Raw genomic sequence first — 14,194 nt, 5'->3', positions numbered from 1 at the left:
TTTGTCGATTTGATCCATGGAAACACAACATAATTCCATTGTAATACGTGCGCCGGTGGTGTAGTGGTTAACATAGTTGCCTTCCAAGCAATTGTCCCGGGTTCGATTCCCGGCCGACGCAAGCATTTAAAAGTTTTATTGTCGATTTGATCCGTAGAAACACAACATAACTCCATTGTAATCCGTGCGTCGGTGGTGTAGTGGTTAACATAGTTGCCTTCCAAGCAATTGTCCCGGGTTCGATTCCCGGCCGACGCAAGCATTTCAAAGTTTTTTTGTCGTTTTGATCCGTAGAAACACAACATAACTCGGTTGTAATGCGTGCGTCGGTGGTGTAGTGGTTAACATAGTTGCCTTCCAAGCAATTATCCCGGGTTCGATTCCCGGCCGACGCAAGCATTTCAAAGTTTTTTTGTCGATTTGATCCGTAGAAACACAACATAACTCGGTTGTAATGCGTGCGTCGGTGGTGTAGTGGTTAACATAGTTGCCTTCCAAGCAATTGTCCCGGGTTCGATTCCCGGCCGACGCAAGCATTTAAAAGTTTTATTGTCGATTTGATCCGTAGAAACACAACATAACTCCATTGTAATCCGTGCATCGGTGGTGTAGTGGTTAACATAGTTGCCTTCCAAGCAATTGTCCCGGGTTCGATTCCCGGCCGACGCAAGCATTTCAAAGTTTTTTTGTCGATTTGATCCGTAGAAACACAACATAACTCGGTTGTAATGCGTGCGTCGGTGGTGTAGTGGTTAACATAGTTGCCTTCCAAGCAATTGTCCCGGGTTCGATTCTCGGCCGAAGCAAACATTTCAAAGGTTTTTGTCGATTTGATCCATGGAAACACAACATAACTCCATTGTAATCCGTGCGTCGGTGGTGTAGTGGTTAACATAGTTGCCTTCTAAGCAATTGTCCCGGGTTCGATTCCTGGCCGACGCAAGCATTTTAAAGTTTTATTGTCGATTTGATCCGTAGAAACACAATAACTCCATTGTAATCCGTGCGTCGATGGTGTAGGGGTTAACATAGTTGCCTTCCAAGCAATTGTCCCGGGTTCGATTCCCGGCCGACGCAAACATGTTATAGTTTTATTGTCGATTTGATCCATGGAAACACAACATAACTCCATTGTAATGCGTGCGTCGGTGGTGTAGTGGTTAACATAGTTGCCTTCCAAGCAATTGTCCCGGGTTCGATTCCCGGCCGACGGAAGCATTTCAAAGTTTTTTTGTCGATTTGATCCATGGAAACACAACATAACTCCATTGTAAAGCGTGCGTCGGTGGTGTAGTGGTTAACATAGTTGCCTTCCAAGCAATTGTCCCGGCTTCGATTCTCGGCCGACGCAAGCATTTCAAAGTTTTATTGTCGATTTGATCCGTAGAAACACAACATAACTCCATTGTAATGCGTGCGTCGGTGGTGTAGTGGTTAACATAGTTGCCTTCCAAGCAATTGTCCCGGGTTCGATTCCCGGCCGACGCAAACATTTCAAAGGTTTATTAGTCGATTTGATCCATGGAAACACAGCATAACTCCATTGTAATCCGTGCGTCGATGGTGTAGTGGTTAACATAGTTGCCTTCCAAGCAATTGTCCCGGGTTCGATTCCCGGCCGACGCAAGCATTTCAAAGTTTTATTGTCGATTTGATCCGTAGAAACACAACATAACTCAATTGTAATGCGTGCGTCGTGTAGTGGTTAACATAGTTGCCTTCCAAGCAATTGTCCCGGGTTCGATTCTCGGCCGACGCAAACATTTCAAAGGTTTTTGTCGATTTGATCCGTAGAAACACAACATAACTCCATTGTAATCCGTGCGTCGATGGTGTAGGGGTTAACATAGTTGCCTTCCAAACAATTGTCCCGTGTTCGATTCCCGGCCGACGCAAGCATTTCAAAGTTTTATTGTCGATTTGATCCGTAGAAACACAACATAACTCCATTGTAATCCGTGCGTCGGTGGTGTAGTGGTTAACATAGTTGCCTTCCAAGCAATTGTCCCGGGTTCGATTACCGCCCGACGCAAGCATTTCAAAGTTTTATTGTCGATTTGATCCGTAGAAACACAACATAACTCCATTGTAATCCGTGCGTCGGTGGTGTAGTGGTTAACATAGTTGCCTTCCAAGCAATTGTCCCTGGTTCGATTCCCGGCCGACGCAAAAATGTTATAGTTTTATTGTCGATTTGATCCATGGAAACACAACATAACTCCATTGTAATGCGTGCGTCGGTGGTGTAGTGGTTAACATAGTTGCCTTCCAAGCAATTGTCCCGGGTTCGATTCCCGGCCGACGCAAGCATTTCAAAGTTTTATTGTCGATTTGATCCGTAGAAACACAACATAACTACATTGTAATCCGTGCGTCGGTGGTGTAGTGGTTAACATAGTTGCCTTCCAAGCAATTGTCCCGGGTTCGATTCCCGGCCGACGCAAAAATGTTATAGTTTTATTGTCGATTTGATCCGTAGAAACACAACATAACTCGGTTGTAATGCGTGCGTCGGTGGTGTAGTGGTTAACATAGTTGCCTTCCAAGCAATTGTCCCGGGTTCGATTCCCGGCCGACACAAACATTTCAAAGGTTTATTAGTCGATTTGATCCATGGAAACACAGCATAACTCCATTGTAATCCGTGCGTCGATGGTGTAGTGGTTAACATAGTTGCCTTCCAAGCAATTGTCCCGGGTTCGATTCCCGGCCGACGCAAACATGTTATAGTTTTATTGTCGATTTGATCCATGGAAACACAACATAATTCCATTGTAATACGTGCGTCGGTGGTGTAGTGGTTAACATAGTTGCCTTCCAAGCAATTGTCCCGGGTTCGATTCCCGGCCGACGCAAGCATTTAAAAGTTTTATTGTCGATTTGATCCGTAGAAAAACCCAACATAACTCCATTGTAATCCGTGCGTCGGTGGTGTAGTGGTTAGCATAGTTGCCTTCCAAGCAATTGTCCCAGGTTCGATTCCCGGCCGACGCAAGCATTTCAAAGTGTTATTGTCGATTTGATCCGTAGAAACACAACATAACTCCATTGTAATCCGTGCGTCGGTGGTGTAGTGGTTAACATAGTTGCCTTCCAAGCAATTGTCCCGGGTTCGATTCCCGGCCGACGCAAGCATTTCAAAGTTTTTTTGTCGATTTGATCCATGGAAACACAACATAACTCCATTGTAAAGCGTGCGTCTGTGGTGTAGTGGTTAACATAGTTGCCTTCCAAGCAATTGTCCCGGGTTCGATTCCCGGCCGACGCAGGCATTTAAAAGTTTTATTGTCAATTTGATCCGTAGAAAAACCCAACATAACTCCATTGTAATCCGTGCGTCGGTGGTGTAGTGGTTAGCATAGTTGCCTTCCAAGCAATTGTCCCAGGTTCGATTCCCGGCCGACGCAAGCATTTCAAAGTGTTATTGTCGATTTGATCCGTAGAAACACAACATAACTCCATTGTAATCCGTGCGTCGGTGGTGTAGTGGTTTAACATAGTTGCCTTCCAAGCAATTGTCCCGTGTTCGATTCCCGACCGACGCAAGCATTTCAAAGTTTTTTTGTCGATTTGATCCGTAGAAACACAACATAACTCGGTTGTAATGCGTGCGTCGGTGGTGTAGTGGTTAACATAGTTGCCTTCCAAGCAATTGTCCCGGGTTCGATTCCCGGCCGACGCAAGCATTTCAAAGTTTTATTGTCGATTTGATCCGCAGAAACACAACATAACTCCATTGTAATCCGTGCGTCGGTGGTGTAGTGGTTAACATAGTTGCCTTCCAAGCAATTGTCCCGGGTTCGGTTCCCGGCCGACGCAAACATGTTATAGTTTTATTGTCGATTTGATCCATGGAAACACAACATAATTCCATTGTAATACGTGCGTCGGTGGTGTAGTGGTTAGCATAGTTGCCTTCCAAGCAATTGTCCCAGATTCGATTCCCGGCCGACGCAAGCATTTCAAAGTGTTATTGTCGATTTGATCCGTAGAAACACAACATAACTCCATTGTAATCCGTGCGTCGGTGGTGTACTGGTTAACATAGTTGCCTTCCAAGCAATTGTCCCGGGTTCGATTCCCGGCCGACGCAAGCATTTCAAAGTTTTTTTGTCGATTTGATCCATGGAAACACAACATAACTCCATTGTAAAGCGTGCGTCGGTGGTGTAGTGGTTAACATAGTTGCCTTCCAAGCAATTGTCCCGGGTTCGATTCCCGGCCGACGCAAGCATTTCAAAGTTTTTTTGTCGATTTGATCCATGGAAACACAACATAATTCCATTGTAATACGTGCGTCGGTGGTGTAGTGGTTAACATAGTTGCCTTCCAAGCAATTGTCCCGGGTTCGATTCCCGGCCGACGCAAGCATTTAAAAGTTTTATTGTCGATTTGATCCGTAGAAACACAACATAACTCCAATGTAATCCGTGCGTCGGTGGTGTAGTGGTTAACATAGTTGCCTTCCAAGCAATTGTCCCGGGTTCGATTCCCGGCCGACGCAAGCATTTCAAAGTTTTTTTGTCGTTTTGATCCATGGAAACACAACATAACTCCATTGTAATCCGTGCGTCGGTGGTGTAGTGGTTAACATAGTTGCCTTCCAAGCAATTGTCCCGGGTTCGATTCCCGGCCGACGCAAGCATTTCAAAGTTTTTTTGTCGATTTGATCCATGGAAACACAACATAATTCCATTGTAATACGTGCGTCGGTGGTGTAGTGGTTAACATAGTTGCCTTCCAAGCAATTGTCCCGGGTTCGATTCCCGGCCGACGCAAGCATTTAAAAGTTTTATTGTCGATTTGATCCGTAGAAACACAACATAACTCCATTGTAATCCGTGCGTCGGTGGTGTAGTGGTTAACATAGTTGCCTTCCAAGCAATTGTCCCGGGTTCGATTCCCGGCCGACGCAAGCATTTCAAAGTTTTTTTGTCGTTTTGATCCGTAGAAACACAACATAACTCGGTTGTAATGCGTGCGTCGGTGGTGTAGTGGTTAACATAGTTGCCTTCCAAGCAATTATCCCGGGTTCGATTCCCGGCCGACGCAAGCATTTCAAAGTTTTTTTGTCGATTTGATCCGTAGAAACACAACATAACTCGGTTGTAATGCGTGCGTCGGTGGTGTAGTGGTTAACATAGTTGCCTTCCAAGCAATTGTCCCGGGTTCGATTCCCGGCCGACGCAAGCATTTAAAAGTTTTATTGTCGATTTCATCCGTAGAAACACAACATAACTCCATTGTAATCCGTGCATCGGTGGTGTAGTGGTTAACATAGTTGCCTTCCAAGCAATTGTCCCGGGTTCGATTCCCGGCCGACGCAAGCATTTCAAAGTTTTTTTGTCGATTTGATCCGTAGAAACACAACATAACTCGGTTGTAATGCGTGCGTCGGTGGTGTAGTGGTTAACATAGTTGCCTTCCAAGCAATTGTCCCGGGTTCGATTCTCGGCCGAAGCAAACATTTCAAAGGTTTTTGTCGATTTGATCCATGGAAACACAACATAACTCCATTGTAATCCGTGCGTCGGTGGTGTAGTGGTTAACATAGTTGCCTTCTAAGCAATTGTCCCGGGTTCGATTCCTGGCCGACGCAAGCATTTTAAAGTTTTATTGTCGATTTGATCCGTAGAAACACAATAACTCCATTGTAATCCGTGCGTCGATGGTGTAGGGGTTAACATAGTTGCCTTCCAAGCAATTGTCCCGGGTTCGATTCCCGGCCGACGCAAACATGTTATAGTTTTATTGTCGATTTGATCCATGGAAACACAACATAACTCCATTGTAATGCGTGCGTCGGTGGTGTAGTGGTTAACATAGTTGCCTTCCAAGCAATTGTCCCGGGTTCGATTCCCGGCCGACGGAAGCATTTCAAAGTTTTTTTGTCGATTTGATCCATGGAAACACAACATAACTCCATTGTAAAGCGTGCGTCGGTGGTGTAGTGGTTAACATAGTTGCCTTCCAAGCAATTGTCCCGGGTTCGATTCCCGGCCGACGCAAGCATTTCAAAGTTTTTTTGTCGATTTGATCCTTAGAAACACAACATAACTCGGTTGTAATGCGTGCGTCGGTGGTGTAGTGGTTAACATAGTTGCCTTCCAAGCAATTATCCCGGGTTCGATTCCCGGCCGACACAAACATTTCAAAGGTTTATTAGTCGATTTGATCCATGGAAACACAGCATAACTCCATTGTAATCCGTGCGTCGATGGTGTAGTGGTTAACATAGTTGCCTTCCAAGCAATTGTCCCGGATTCGATTCCCGGCCGACGCAAACATGTTATAGTTTTATTGTCGATTTGATCCATGGAAACACAACATAATTCCATTGTAATACGTGCGTCGGTGGTGTAGTGGTTAACATAGTTGCCTTCCAAGCAAGTGTCCCGGGTTCGATTCCCGGCCGACGCAAGCATTTAAAAGTTTTATTGTCGATTTGATCCGTAGAAACACAACATAACTCCATTGTAATCCGTGCGTCGGTGGTGTAGTGGTTAACATAGTTGCCTTCCAAGCAATTGTCCCGGGTTCGATTCCCGGCCGACGCAAGCATTTCAAAGTTTTATTGTCGATTTGATCCGTAGAAACACAACATAACTCCATTGTAATCCGTGCGTCGGTGGTGTAGTGGTTAACATAGTTGCCTTCCAAGCAATTGTCCCTGGTTCGATTCCCGGCCGACGCAAACATGTTATAGTTTTATTGTCGATTTGATCCATGGAAACACAACATAACTCCATTGTAATGCGTGCGTCGGTGGTGTAGTGGTTACCGTAGTTGCCTTCCAAACAATTGTCCCGGGTTCGATTCCCGGCCGACGCAAGCATTTCAAAGTTTTATTGTCGATTTGATCCGTAGAAACACAACATACCTCCATTGTAAAGCGTGCGTCGGTGGTGTAGTGGTTAACATAGTTGCCTTCCAAGCAATTGTCCCGGGTTCGATTCCCGGCCGACGGAAGCATTTCAAAGTTTTTTGTCGATTTGATCCATGGAAACACAACATAACTCCATTGTAATGCGTGCGTCGGTGGTGTAGTGGTTAACATAGTTGCCTTCCAAGCAATTGTCCCGGGTTCGATTCCCGGCCGACGCAAACATGTTATAGTTTTATTGTCGATTTGATCTGTAGAAACACAACATAACTCCATTGTAATCCGTGCATCGGTGGTGTAGTGGTTAACATAGTTTCCTTCCAAGCAATTGTCCCTGGTTCGATTCCCGGCCGACGCAAGCATTTCAAAGTTTTATTGTCGATTTGATCCGTAGAAACACAACATACCTCCATTGTAAAGCGTGCGTCGGTGGTGTAGTGGTTAACATAGTTGCCTTCCAAGCAATTGTCCCGGGTTCGATTCCCGGCCGACGCAAACATGTTATAGTTTTATTGTCGATTTGATACATGGAAACACAACATAACTCCATTGTAATGCGTGCGTCGGTGGTGTAGTGGTTAACATAGTTGCCTTCCAAGCAATTGTCCCGGGTTCGATTCCCGGCCGACGCAAACATGTTATAGTTTTATTGTCGATTTGATCTGTAGAAACACAACATAACTCCATTGTAATCCGTGCATCGGTGGTGTAGTGGTTAACATAGTTGCCTTCCAAGCAATTGTCCCTGGTTCGATTCCCGGCCGACGCAAACATGTTATAGTTTTATTGTCGATTTGATCCATGGAAACACAACATAACTCCATTGTAATGCGTGCGTCGGTGGTGTAGTGGTTAACATAGTTGCCTTCCAAGCAATTGTCCCGGGTTCGATTCCCGGCCGACGCAAACATGTTATAGTTTTATTGTCGATTTGATACATGGAAACACAACATAACTCCATTGTAATCCGTGCGTCGGTGGTGTAGTGGTTAACATAGTTGCCTTCCAAGCAATTGTCCCGGGTTCGATTCCCGGCCGACGCAAACATGTTATAGTTTTATTGTCGATTTGATACATGGAAACACAACATAACTCCATTGTAATGCGTGCGTCGGTGGTGTAGTGGTTAACATAGTTGCCTTCCAAGCAATTGTCGCGGGTTCGATTCCCGGCCGACGCAAGCATTTCAAAGTTTTTTTGTCGATTTGATCCATGGAAACACAACATAAATCCATTGTAAAGCGTGCGTCGGTGGTGTAGTGGTTAACATAGTTGCCTTCCAAGCAATTGTCCCGGGTTCGATTCCCGGCCGACGCAAACAGTTCAAAGGTTTTTGTCGATTTGATCCATGGAAACACAACATAACTCCATTGTGATCCGTGCGTCGGTGGTGTAGTGGTTAATATAGTTGCCTCCCAAGCAATTGTCCCGGGTTCGATTCCCGGCCGACGCAAGCATTTCAAAGTTTTATTGTCGATTTGATCCGTAGAAACACAACATAACTCTATTGTAATCCGTGCGTCGGTGGTGTAGTGGTTAACGTAGTTGCCTTCCAAGCAATTGTCCCGGGTTCAATTCCCGGCCGACGCAAACATGTTATAGTTTTATTGTCGATTTGATCCATGGAAACACAACATAACTCCATTGTAATGCGTGCGTCGGTGGTGTAGTGGTTAGCATAGTTGCCTTCCAAGCAATTGTCCCGGGTTCGATTCCCGGCCGACGCAAACATGTTATAGTTTTATTGTCGATTTGATCCATGGAAACACAACATAATGCCATTGTAATCCGTGCGTCGGTGGTGTAGTGGTTAACATAGTTGCCTTCCAAGCAATTGTCCCGAGTTCGATTCCCGGCCGACGCAAGCATCTCAAAGTTTTTTTGTCGATTTGATCCATAGAAACACAACATAACTCCATTGTAAAGCGTGCGTCGGTGGTGTAGTGGTTAACATAGTTGCCTTCCAAGCAATTGTCCCGGGTTCGATTCCCGGCCGACGCAAGCATTTCAAAGTTTTTTTGTCGATTTGATCCGTAGAAACACAACATAACTCGGTTGTAATGCGTGCGTCGGTGGTGTAGTGGTTAACATAGTTGCCTTCCAAGCAATTATCCCGGGTTCGATTCCCGGCCGACACAAACATTTCAAAGGTTTATTAGTCGATTTGATCCATGGAAACACAGCATAACTCCATTGTAATCCGTGCGTCGATGGTGTAGTGGTTAACATAGTTGCCTTCCAAGCAATTGTCCCGGGTTCGATTCCCGGCCGACGCAAGCATTTCAAAGTTTTTTTGTCGATTTGATCCGTAGAAACACAATAACTCCATTGTAATCCGTGCGTCGATGGTGTAGGGGTTAACATAGTTGCCTTCCAAGCAGTTGTCCCGTGTTCGATTCCCGGCCGACGCAAGCATTTCAAAGTTTTATTGTCGATTTGATCCGTAGAAACACAACATAACTCCATTGTAATGCGTGCGTCGGTGGTGTAGTGGTTAACATAGTTGCCTTCCAAGCAATTGTCCCGGGTTCGATTCCCGGCCGACGCAAGCATTTCAAAGTTTTATTGTCGATTTGATCCGTAGAAACACAACATAACTCCATTGTAATCCGTGCGTCGGTGGTGTAGTGGTTAACATAGTTGCCTTCCAAGCAATTGTCCCTGGTTCGATTCCCGGCCGAAGCAAACATGTTATAGTTTTATTGTCGATTTGATCCATGGAAACACAACATAACTCCATTGTAATGCGTGCGTCGGTGGTGTAGTGGTTACCATAGTTGCCTTCCAAACAATTGTCCCGGGTTCGATTCCCGGCCGACGCAAGCATTTCAAAGTTTTTTTGTCGATTTGATCCGTAGAAACACAACATAACTCGGTTGTAATGCGTGCGTCGGTGGTGTAGTGGTTAACATAGTTGCCTTCCAAGCAATTGTCCCGGGTTCGATTCCCGGCCGACGCAAGCATTTAAAAGTTTTATTGTCGATTTGATCCGTAGAAACACAACATAACTCCATTGTAATCCGTGCATCGGTGGTGTAGTGGTTAACATAGTTGCCTTCCAAGCAATTGTCCCGGGTTCGATTCCCGGCCGACGCAAGCATTTCAAAGTTTTTTTGTCGATTTGATCCGTAGAAACACAACATAACTCGGTTGTAATGCGTGCGTCGGTGGTGTAGTGGTTAACATAGTTGCCTTCCAAGCAATTGTCCCGGGTTCGATTCTCGGCCGAAGCAAACATTTCAAAGGTTTTTGTCGATTTGATCCATGGAAACACAACATAACTCCATTGTAATCCGTGCGTCGGTGGTGTAGTGGTTAACATAGTTGCCTTCTAAGCAATTGTCCCGGGTTCGATTCCTGGCCGACGCAAGCATTTTAAAGTTTTATTGTCGATTTGATCCGTAGAAACACAATAACTCCATTGTAATCCGTGCGTCGATGGTGTAGGGGTTAACATAGTTGCCTTCCAAGCAATTGTCCCGGGTTCGATTCCCGGCCGACGCAAACATGTTATAGTTTTATTGTCGATTTGATCCATGGAAACACAACATAACTCCATTGTAATGCGTGCGTCGGTGGTGTAGTGGTTAACATAGTTGCCTTCCAAGCAATTGTCCCGGGTTCGATTCCCGGCCGACGGAAGCATTTCAAAGTTTTTTTGTCGATTTGATCCATGGAAACACAACATAACTCCATTGTAAAGCGTGCGTCGGTGGTGTAGTGGTTAACATAGTTGCCTTCCAAGCAATTGTCCCGGGTTCGATTCCCGGCCGACGCAAGCATTTCAAAGTTTTTTTGTCGATTTGATCCTTAGAAACACAACATAACTCGGTTGTAATGCGTGCGTCGGTGGTGTAGTGGTTAACATAGTTGCCTTCCAAGCAATTATCCCGGGTTCGATTCCCGGCCGACACAAACATTTCAAAGGTTTATTAGTCGATTTGATCCATGGAAACACAGCATAACTCCATTGTAATCCGTGCGTCGATGGTGTAGTGGTTAACATAGTTGCCTTCCAAGCAATTGTCCCGGATTCGATTCCCGGCCGACGCAAACATGTTATAGTTTTATTGTCGATTTGATCCATGGAAACACAACATAATTCCATTGTAATACGTGCGTCGGTGGTGTAGTGGTTAACATAGTTGCCTTCCAAGCAAGTGTCCCGGGTTCGATTCCCGGCCGACGCAAGCATTTAAAAGTTTTATTGTCGATTTGATCCGTAGAAACACAACATAACTCTATTGTAATCCGTGCGTCGGTGGTGTAGTGGTTAACATAGTTGCCTTCCAAGCAATTGTCCCGGGTTCGATTCCCGGCCGACGCAAGCATTTCAAAGTTTTATTGTCGATTTGATCCGTAGAAACACAACATAACTCCATTGTAATCCGTGCGTCGGTGGTGTAGTGGTTAACATAGTTGCCTTCCAAGCAATTGTCCCTGGTTCGATTCCCGGCCGACGCAAACATGTTATAGTTTTATTGTCGATTTGATCCATGGAAACACAACATAACTCCATTGTAATGCGTGCGTCGGTGGTGTAGTGGTTACCGTAGTTGCCTTCCAAACAATTGTCCCTGGTTCGATTCCCGGCCGACGCAAGCATTTCAAAGTTTTATTGTCGATTTGATCCGTAGAAACACAACATACCTCCATTGTAAAGCGTGCGTCGGTGGTGTAGTGGTTAACATAGTTGCCTTCCAAGCAATTGTCCCGGGTTCGATTCCCGGCCGACGGAAGCATTTCAAAGTTTTTTGTCGATTTGATCCATGGAAACACAACATAACTCCATTGTAATACGTGCGTCGGTGGTGTAGTGGTTAACATAGTTGCCTTCCAAGCAATTGTCCCGGGTTCGATTCCCGGCCGACGCAAACATGTTATAGTTTTATTGTCGATTTGATCTGTAGAAACACAACATAACTCCATTGTAATCCGTGCATCGGTGGTGTAGTGGTTAACATAGTTTCCTTCCAAGCAATTGTCCCTGGTTCGATTCCCGGCCGACGCAAGCATTTCAAAGTTTTATTGTCGATTTGATCCGTAGAAACACAACATACCTCCATTGTAAAGCGTGCGTCGGTGGTGTAGTGGTTAACATAGTTGCCTTCCAAGCAATTGTCCCGGGTTCGATTCCCGGCCGACGCAAACATGTTATAGTTTTATTGTCGATTTGATACATGGAAACACAACATAACTCCATTGTAATGCGTGCGTCGGTGGTGTAGTGGTTAACATAGTTGCCTTCCAAGCAATTGTCCCGGGTTCGATTCCCGGCCGACGCAAACATGTTATAGTTTTTTTGTCGATTTGATCTGTAGAAACACAACATAACTCCATTGTAATCCGTGCATCGGTGGTGTAGTGGTTAACATAGTTGCCTTCCAAGCAATTGTCCCTGGTTCGATTCCCGGCCGACGCAAACATGTTATAGTTTTATTGTCGATTTGATCCATGGAAACACAACATAACTCCATTGTAATGCGTGCGTCGGTGGTGTAGTGGTTAACATAGTTGCCTTCCAAGCAATTGTCCCGGGTTCGATTCCCGGCCGACGCAAACATGTTATAGTTTTATTGTCGATTTGATACATGGAAACACAACATAACTCCATTGTAATCCGTGCGTCGGTGGTGTAGTGGTTAACATAGTTGCCTTCCAAGCAATTGTCCCGGGTTCGATTCCCGGCCGACGCAAACATGTTATAGTTTTATTGTCGATTTGATACATGGAAACACAACATAACTCCATTGTAATGCGTGCGTCGGTGGTGTAGTGGTTAACATAGTTGCCTTCCAAGCAATTGTCGCGGGTTCGATTCCCGGCCGACGCAAGCATTTCAAAGTTTTTTTGTCGATTTGATCCATGGAAACACAACATAAATCCATTGTAAAGCGTGCGTCGGTGGTGTAGTGGTTAACATAGTTGCCTTCCAAGCAATTGTCCCGGGTTCGATTCCCGGCCGACGCAAACAGTTCAAAGGTTTTTGTCGATTTGATCCATGGAAACACAACATAACTCCATTGTGATCCGTGCGTCGGTGGTGTAGTGGTTAATATAGTTGCCTCCCAAGCAATTGTCCCGGGTTCGATTCCCGGCCGACGCAAGCATTTCAAAGTTTTATTGTCGATTTGATCCGTAGAAACACAACATAACTCTATTGTAATCCGTGCGTCGGTGGTGTAGTGGTTAACGTAGTTGCCTTCCAAGCAATTGTCCCGGGTTCAATTCCCGGCCGACGCAAACATGTTATAGTTTTATTGTCGATTTGATCCATGGAAACACAACATAACTCCATTGTAATGCGTGCGTCGGTGGTGTAGTGGTTAGCATAGTTGCCTTCCAAGCAATTGTCCCGGGTTCGATTCCCGGCCGACGCAAACATGTTATAGTTTTATTGTCGATTTGATCCATGGAAACACAACATAATGCCATTGTAATCCGTGCGTCGGTGGTGTAGTGGTTAACATAGTTGCCTTCCAAGCAATTGTCCCGAGTTCGATTCCCGGCCGACGCAAGCATCTCAAAGTTTTTTTGTCGATTTGATCCATAGAAACACAACATAACTCCATTGTAAAGCGTGCGTCGGTGGTGTAGTGGTTAACATAGTTGCCTTCCAAGCAATTGTCCCGGGTTCGATTCCCGGCCGACGCAAGCATTTCAAAGTTTTTTTGTCGATTTGATCCGTAGAAACACAACATAACTCGGTTGTAATGCGTGCGTCGGTGGTGTAGTGGTTAACATAGTTGCCTTCCAAGCAATTATCCCGGGTTCGATTCCCGGCCGACACAAACATTTCAAAGGTTTATTAGTCGATTTGATCCATGGAAACACAGCATAACTCCATTGTAATCCGTGCGTCGATGGTGTAGTGGTTAACATAGTTGCCTTCCAAGCAATTGTCCCGGGTTCGATTCCCGGCCGACGCAAGCATTTCAAAGTTTTTTTGTCGATTTGATCCGTAGAAACACAATAACTCCATTGTAATCCGTGCGTCGATGGTGTAGGGGTTAACATAGTTGCCTTCCAAGCAGTTGTCCCGTGTTCGATTCCCGGCCGACGCAAGCATTTCAAAGTTTTATTGTCGATTTGATCCGTAGAAACACAACATAACTCCATTGTAATGCGTGCGTCGGTGGTGTAGTGGTTAACATAGTTGCCTTCCAAGCAATTGTCCCGGGTTCGATTCCCGGCCGACGCAAGCATTTCAAAGTTTTATTGTCGATTTGATCCGTAGAAACACAACATAACTCCATTGTAATCCGTGCGTCGGTGGTGTAGTGGTTAACATAGTTGCCTTCCAAGCAATTG

At 45.3% G+C, this 14,194-nt stretch overlaps 1 protein-coding gene and 43 non-coding genes across 44 annotated transcripts in view; all 44 read left to right on the top strand.

Moving 5' to 3' along the window:
- Positions 1 to 14,194, top strand: part of LOC144844514 (glutamate receptor ionotropic, NMDA 1-like) — a 54,787-nt gene that overhangs the window by 28,377 nt on the left and 12,216 nt on the right. The window lies entirely within an intron of this gene.
- Positions 187 to 258, top strand: Trnag-ucc (transfer RNA glycine (anticodon UCC)). Its single transcript has one exon. It is a non-coding gene; the product is annotated as a tRNA-Gly (tRNA).
- Positions 461 to 532, top strand: Trnag-ucc (transfer RNA glycine (anticodon UCC)). Its single transcript has one exon. It is a non-coding gene; the product is annotated as a tRNA-Gly (tRNA).
- Trnar-ucu (transfer RNA arginine (anticodon UCU)) lies at positions 871 to 942 on the top strand. Its single transcript has one exon. It is a non-coding gene; the product is annotated as a tRNA-Arg (tRNA).
- On the top strand, positions 1,417 to 1,488 carry Trnag-ucc (transfer RNA glycine (anticodon UCC)). The gene has a single exon. It is a non-coding gene; the product is annotated as a tRNA-Gly (tRNA).
- Trnag-ucc (transfer RNA glycine (anticodon UCC)) lies at positions 2,235 to 2,306 on the top strand. The gene has a single exon. It is a non-coding gene; the product is annotated as a tRNA-Gly (tRNA).
- Trnag-ucc (transfer RNA glycine (anticodon UCC)) lies at positions 2,372 to 2,443 on the top strand. Its single transcript has one exon. It is a non-coding gene; the product is annotated as a tRNA-Gly (tRNA).
- On the top strand, positions 2,784 to 2,855 carry Trnag-ucc (transfer RNA glycine (anticodon UCC)). The gene has a single exon. It is a non-coding gene; the product is annotated as a tRNA-Gly (tRNA).
- Trnag-ucc (transfer RNA glycine (anticodon UCC)) lies at positions 3,060 to 3,131 on the top strand. Its single transcript has one exon. It is a non-coding gene; the product is annotated as a tRNA-Gly (tRNA).
- Positions 3,611 to 3,682, top strand: Trnag-ucc (transfer RNA glycine (anticodon UCC)). The gene has a single exon. It is a non-coding gene; the product is annotated as a tRNA-Gly (tRNA).
- Trnag-ucc (transfer RNA glycine (anticodon UCC)) lies at positions 4,159 to 4,230 on the top strand. The gene has a single exon. It is a non-coding gene; the product is annotated as a tRNA-Gly (tRNA).
- Positions 4,296 to 4,367, top strand: Trnag-ucc (transfer RNA glycine (anticodon UCC)). Its single transcript has one exon. It is a non-coding gene; the product is annotated as a tRNA-Gly (tRNA).
- Positions 4,433 to 4,504, top strand: Trnag-ucc (transfer RNA glycine (anticodon UCC)). Its single transcript has one exon. It is a non-coding gene; the product is annotated as a tRNA-Gly (tRNA).
- On the top strand, positions 4,570 to 4,641 carry Trnag-ucc (transfer RNA glycine (anticodon UCC)). The gene has a single exon. It is a non-coding gene; the product is annotated as a tRNA-Gly (tRNA).
- Trnag-ucc (transfer RNA glycine (anticodon UCC)) lies at positions 4,707 to 4,778 on the top strand. Its single transcript has one exon. It is a non-coding gene; the product is annotated as a tRNA-Gly (tRNA).
- Trnag-ucc (transfer RNA glycine (anticodon UCC)) lies at positions 4,844 to 4,915 on the top strand. Its single transcript has one exon. It is a non-coding gene; the product is annotated as a tRNA-Gly (tRNA).
- Trnag-ucc (transfer RNA glycine (anticodon UCC)) lies at positions 5,118 to 5,189 on the top strand. The gene has a single exon. It is a non-coding gene; the product is annotated as a tRNA-Gly (tRNA).
- On the top strand, positions 5,528 to 5,599 carry Trnar-ucu (transfer RNA arginine (anticodon UCU)). Its single transcript has one exon. It is a non-coding gene; the product is annotated as a tRNA-Arg (tRNA).
- Positions 5,937 to 6,008, top strand: Trnag-ucc (transfer RNA glycine (anticodon UCC)). Its single transcript has one exon. It is a non-coding gene; the product is annotated as a tRNA-Gly (tRNA).
- On the top strand, positions 6,486 to 6,557 carry Trnag-ucc (transfer RNA glycine (anticodon UCC)). Its single transcript has one exon. It is a non-coding gene; the product is annotated as a tRNA-Gly (tRNA).
- Trnag-ucc (transfer RNA glycine (anticodon UCC)) lies at positions 7,033 to 7,104 on the top strand. The gene has a single exon. It is a non-coding gene; the product is annotated as a tRNA-Gly (tRNA).
- Positions 7,307 to 7,378, top strand: Trnag-ucc (transfer RNA glycine (anticodon UCC)). The gene has a single exon. It is a non-coding gene; the product is annotated as a tRNA-Gly (tRNA).
- On the top strand, positions 7,444 to 7,515 carry Trnag-ucc (transfer RNA glycine (anticodon UCC)). The gene has a single exon. It is a non-coding gene; the product is annotated as a tRNA-Gly (tRNA).
- Trnag-ucc (transfer RNA glycine (anticodon UCC)) lies at positions 7,718 to 7,789 on the top strand. The gene has a single exon. It is a non-coding gene; the product is annotated as a tRNA-Gly (tRNA).
- Positions 7,855 to 7,926, top strand: Trnag-ucc (transfer RNA glycine (anticodon UCC)). Its single transcript has one exon. It is a non-coding gene; the product is annotated as a tRNA-Gly (tRNA).
- Positions 8,129 to 8,200, top strand: Trnag-ucc (transfer RNA glycine (anticodon UCC)). The gene has a single exon. It is a non-coding gene; the product is annotated as a tRNA-Gly (tRNA).
- On the top strand, positions 8,265 to 8,336 carry Trnag-ccc (transfer RNA glycine (anticodon CCC)). Its single transcript has one exon. It is a non-coding gene; the product is annotated as a tRNA-Gly (tRNA).
- On the top strand, positions 8,539 to 8,610 carry Trnag-ucc (transfer RNA glycine (anticodon UCC)). The gene has a single exon. It is a non-coding gene; the product is annotated as a tRNA-Gly (tRNA).
- Positions 8,813 to 8,884, top strand: Trnag-ucc (transfer RNA glycine (anticodon UCC)). Its single transcript has one exon. It is a non-coding gene; the product is annotated as a tRNA-Gly (tRNA).
- On the top strand, positions 9,360 to 9,431 carry Trnag-ucc (transfer RNA glycine (anticodon UCC)). The gene has a single exon. It is a non-coding gene; the product is annotated as a tRNA-Gly (tRNA).
- Trnag-ucc (transfer RNA glycine (anticodon UCC)) lies at positions 9,771 to 9,842 on the top strand. Its single transcript has one exon. It is a non-coding gene; the product is annotated as a tRNA-Gly (tRNA).
- On the top strand, positions 10,181 to 10,252 carry Trnar-ucu (transfer RNA arginine (anticodon UCU)). The gene has a single exon. It is a non-coding gene; the product is annotated as a tRNA-Arg (tRNA).
- Positions 10,590 to 10,661, top strand: Trnag-ucc (transfer RNA glycine (anticodon UCC)). The gene has a single exon. It is a non-coding gene; the product is annotated as a tRNA-Gly (tRNA).
- Positions 11,139 to 11,210, top strand: Trnag-ucc (transfer RNA glycine (anticodon UCC)). The gene has a single exon. It is a non-coding gene; the product is annotated as a tRNA-Gly (tRNA).
- Trnag-ucc (transfer RNA glycine (anticodon UCC)) lies at positions 11,686 to 11,757 on the top strand. The gene has a single exon. It is a non-coding gene; the product is annotated as a tRNA-Gly (tRNA).
- Trnag-ucc (transfer RNA glycine (anticodon UCC)) lies at positions 11,960 to 12,031 on the top strand. The gene has a single exon. It is a non-coding gene; the product is annotated as a tRNA-Gly (tRNA).
- On the top strand, positions 12,097 to 12,168 carry Trnag-ucc (transfer RNA glycine (anticodon UCC)). The gene has a single exon. It is a non-coding gene; the product is annotated as a tRNA-Gly (tRNA).
- Positions 12,371 to 12,442, top strand: Trnag-ucc (transfer RNA glycine (anticodon UCC)). Its single transcript has one exon. It is a non-coding gene; the product is annotated as a tRNA-Gly (tRNA).
- Trnag-ucc (transfer RNA glycine (anticodon UCC)) lies at positions 12,508 to 12,579 on the top strand. The gene has a single exon. It is a non-coding gene; the product is annotated as a tRNA-Gly (tRNA).
- Trnag-ucc (transfer RNA glycine (anticodon UCC)) lies at positions 12,782 to 12,853 on the top strand. Its single transcript has one exon. It is a non-coding gene; the product is annotated as a tRNA-Gly (tRNA).
- On the top strand, positions 12,918 to 12,989 carry Trnag-ccc (transfer RNA glycine (anticodon CCC)). Its single transcript has one exon. It is a non-coding gene; the product is annotated as a tRNA-Gly (tRNA).
- Trnag-ucc (transfer RNA glycine (anticodon UCC)) lies at positions 13,192 to 13,263 on the top strand. Its single transcript has one exon. It is a non-coding gene; the product is annotated as a tRNA-Gly (tRNA).
- Positions 13,466 to 13,537, top strand: Trnag-ucc (transfer RNA glycine (anticodon UCC)). Its single transcript has one exon. It is a non-coding gene; the product is annotated as a tRNA-Gly (tRNA).
- On the top strand, positions 14,013 to 14,084 carry Trnag-ucc (transfer RNA glycine (anticodon UCC)). Its single transcript has one exon. It is a non-coding gene; the product is annotated as a tRNA-Gly (tRNA).

This window comes from Antedon bifida, chromosome 1 (genome assembly GCF_963402885.1).
Source record: "Antedon bifida chromosome 1, ecAntBifi1.1, whole genome shotgun sequence".
Lineage (NCBI taxonomy): Eukaryota > Metazoa > Echinodermata > Crinoidea > Comatulida > Antedonidae > Antedon > Antedon bifida.
This window is presented reverse-complemented; position numbering and strand designations above follow the sequence as displayed.